The 3,950-nt window shown below is 42.1% G+C and overlaps 1 pseudogene; it reads left to right on the forward strand.

Moving 5' to 3' along the window:
* The first annotated feature begins 1,684 nt into the window (after positions 1 to 1,684).
* On the forward strand, positions 1,685 to 2,924 carry LOC118591932 (annotated as a pseudogene).
* Positions 2,925 to 3,950: the final 1,026 nt, after the last annotated feature.

A 3,950-nucleotide genomic window follows, 5' to 3' on the forward strand; every position in this document is an offset into this window, starting at 1 on the left:
ACCCGTCCACTCTTCACCCAGAGCATCAGTAGCACTTCTGTGGCCATGCACTTCTCATAGAAAGAATGAAGCTTTCGTTTGTTGTCCACGTTAGTGTGTTTCTGATAGCCAATGTTTGGGCTGAAGATAGTCATCTTGATGCAGCTGACTGCTCAGTGGGCAGCATGGAAAAGAGCTGTGTGAACTGTTTTTAAGACTCACCACAGGAAATCTGGACAGCTGTGCATTATCATTAGATACAAGCTTGAATTAGTGGGAAAAGAGATAGTTATGTGCTTCTCATGTGGTATCAACTTCTGATCTCTCGAGTTTGTCCTTCTTGGGTATAAGCTTCCTCATGTGTGGGAGGCCAGCTTCCACCTTTTAAAAGGGTCCTATGAGGAGGAGAGAGGGATAAACTTTTAGGCAGAAAGATAGCAAAGAGGAGAAAGACAGAAACATAGGATGGCTTCGGGAGGACCTGGATCAAAACCCAATAGTCCCTTCTGCCTCTTCAAAAGAGCTTTTTATAACAATGCCAAGGGGCGGGGCAAAAGACCTCCCCCTTGCTAGATCAAAGCACACCACACAGCCAAGTGTGGACCCTTCCAAACACCTGGTAGCTACGCCCGTGGTCAAATCATCCCCTCTGCAGACCTGCTGGGTAAAGCAAGCTCAGATTTTTGGACCCTGAATAAGTTCTCACTAGGAAACTTCTGTGGGTCTCTACACTCATGAATGTTTCTTTGTAGGTCTGGGACTGTTCTGTTTTCTTAGGATCCAGATAGTGTACTTCCTTTGGTGAGGTTTGTCGTAATCTTGTTCAGATAGTTCATCACTCAGAGGTCCTCCCTGGCTCTTGAGTTCCTGACTGTTATACCAACTGTCTTGGGAGCCCTCTTCAGAGCCCTCTAGACTTGGCTCTAGGGTATCTAGCCAGAGTTCAATGCAGAAGAATTTTTTGGCATGGGTATTTACAAAGTGGTTCCATCAACCTCAAAAGAAACAGTTGTTTATTTTTTGTTTATTTATATCTATGTTTTATGTGTCATCCTCAGGGTGCAGCCTTTACAACTCGACCCTTGCCTTGCTCTGGAGATATTTTTAATCCTTTCAAGCGAGTATGGGTGCTTGTTATTTGCTGCCAGACTTGGGTGGATAGTCTAGAACAGAAGCTCTTAAACTGTTGGTCCCCCCCTGGCACAGGGCTGTATAACTGAGGGTTAGGAGTGAAGAAAAAAAAGTTGGTAAGAGCTTGGCTGCACAATAACCAAAGACTAGTTAAAATTAAAGATGTATTGGATCCAACAGGTTTTTGCTGGTACTTGCCTGTGTTGCACTGTGGGACTTCCCTACAGCCTTTGCTCAGAACATGCACCATCAGCACTTTTCACTGTGCATGCCATCACACCATGTGATACTCGTGAATACTGCCTGGAAGAACCTCAGCTCAGATTCCAGACTACTGTATATTTTGCAGTGTTTTTCCTGTACAGGTCAAGTTTTCTGCTCTTGGAGAAATATAATTGCTTAACTACAGAAAAAGGAAGGCTGGCTGTTTTTCCACCACCATTTCTTAGCATGTAACTATCCAATTAATATATCTTTAGGTTGTATTTTGTTAGAATGTTTGATTTGAAAACTTGCTGTGTGAGTTGTTGAGTTTCATTAAAGAAGTCATTAGCCTCCCCCACCCCTCCTCAAGATGGTAGACTATGGCTGGACTTCTCACATCTCTTGCTTTCTGGATTGGCTCCTTCAGGACTTTCTGTTCCTTGAGCTCCTCTCTGTGAAGGAGATACATAATGAAGAGAGCTCATCACAAGGGAAATTGGGTCTTCTTTGTGATACCAACATGGTAGACTTCACTGTGGATTTATTAAAAAACAAACCCTTCATTCTGATGACATCCCTCATGCTTTGTGAGAAAAAAGTTTCATGCAACTGAAACCACTTCAGGCAGACACAGATCCAGTTGTGAAGATCGTTGAAGATCTAGAAACTAGAAGGCAGATGCGGTCAACCAAGGACAGTCAGAAGCTATTTGCCCACCTGGCAGACAAGTGTTCAAAACTCCATTGTGAGTGGAAACAGCAGAATATCTTTACCTTTTTAGACCTTTGGTTCCAGCAACAGATTGAAATGCTTTAAGTTCACTCGGAAAAAGTGGCCTCTGAAATCTTCATGTAGAACTGGATGCAGCCGCGGATGACCTAACGTGGTTAAGAAACCACAGATGACAGTCCTAGGAGTTCTCCACTCCTGCCTCTTTAGCAGCGAGCATGCCTGCTGGTTTCTGTTTCTTCCAACCACTCCAAAGGCCAAGATAATATTATTGATTTTTTTCTGTTCCCAGCCAGAGTACCTTAGTGCAGCACAGAGATTGTGTCCACATATTTTCTCCTATTTGAGTACTGCTGTTATACCAAAGATGTCTGGGATCACTGTCAGAGGCTGAAGGAGGTAATAAAAGTTACCCACCAGGACCCTTACATGTACAAAGACCCACTTACAGAACTTGAGTGCTTAAATGGTAACCTTGATTTTGATGGGGCTCAGGAAAAGCCAAGGTGATGTGAATTGGTGCTTATGAATGAATTCTTTTTGGTAGTTTGGATTGAGGATTTCACTGAAAACACCCACCTTTATATATTTGAGAGTTTTTTTTCTTACTTCCCTGAGTATTAATATCATAGCAGATAAGGGGAATAAGGCCCCCCAAAAAGCTGAAAGATGGATTGTGGTTTTGATAAGGAATGCAAGGCTGATGCCAAGATTGATTCTAAACTGGGCCATATGGTAAAGGGTAACAACCAGTTCTACCTTATCAGCAAGTGACTGAAAAGACAAAAAGTCTTTTTTTTTGTAGAAGCCAAATGTTGGCCATGAGTATTGAAAAGAAACCTAACCAGAACAGTAAGTCTGAGCTTCTAGGCTCCTGCTAAGGAAGTACTTTAAAAAGAAGAAAAAGGAATTCAAGAACTACACAATGACCATTATATAAAGGGTAGCAAATGTTTTTAGGAGCAACATGTTTGGTACAAATTTTGGAGAATTTGAATAAAATTCATTTTTTTTTAAAAGTCATTAAATAAATTTTGGCTTGGAGAAAGAAGGGTGTAAAACATCCCATCCCAGCTGAGGAGTTATTGGCAATTGGTGGCTTCTGGGAAAGGGAGAACCAGTTTTCTTCAGGGTATGGCCTCTGGAAGATTGCTCATGCTCTAGTGGACAAGCCTATACCCATGTCATCAGATTAGCTGAGTTTTAAAAATAAGAGACTATGAGGGTGGAAGAGGGGATGCTGGGTGGAGAGGGAGGAGTGGGGACCATGCACCGTCAAGACATATTGTAAGCATCTATGAAATTGTCAAAGAAGAAATAAGTATGATTTTAAATATTTATTTTTATTTTTAATTGTGTGTCTGAATATGATCTGCACGTGGGGGTGTGCATATACATGCCATGCCCACAGAGGTTAGAAGAAGGCATCAGATCCTCTGTAGCTGGAGTTACCGGTGGTTGTGAACCTCATGTCATGGGTCCTGGGACCTGGGACTCAGTTCCTGCACAAAAACAATTAGAGCTCTTAACTGCTGAGCCATCGCTTCAGCCCACTGTAATGAGTTTTACTCTGTCCCACCAGCCAGCTCCCAAATAATGACATGGAGGCTCATTAATTGTGAAAGATTGACTTTAGTCTAGCTCTTAAATTAACCTATATTTTTATTGGTCTATGTTCTGCCATGTGGCTTTTACCTCTCTCCCTTTCTGTGTGTCTGACTCATTCTGTGTTTCCATGGCATCCTTCTCACTCCCAAATTAATTTCCTACTTCCTATCTCTCTGCCCAGAAGTCTTGCCTTCTGCCTAGCTTCTGGCTATTCAGCTCTTTATTAAACCAACCACAGCAATATGTCTTTACACTGTGTACAAATATCCCACAACAACCCATAAAATATTTAAAAAAAT

The sequence above is a fragment of the Onychomys torridus genome, chromosome 10, assembly GCF_903995425.1.
Source record: "Onychomys torridus chromosome 10, mOncTor1.1, whole genome shotgun sequence".
Lineage (NCBI taxonomy): Eukaryota > Metazoa > Chordata > Mammalia > Rodentia > Cricetidae > Onychomys > Onychomys torridus.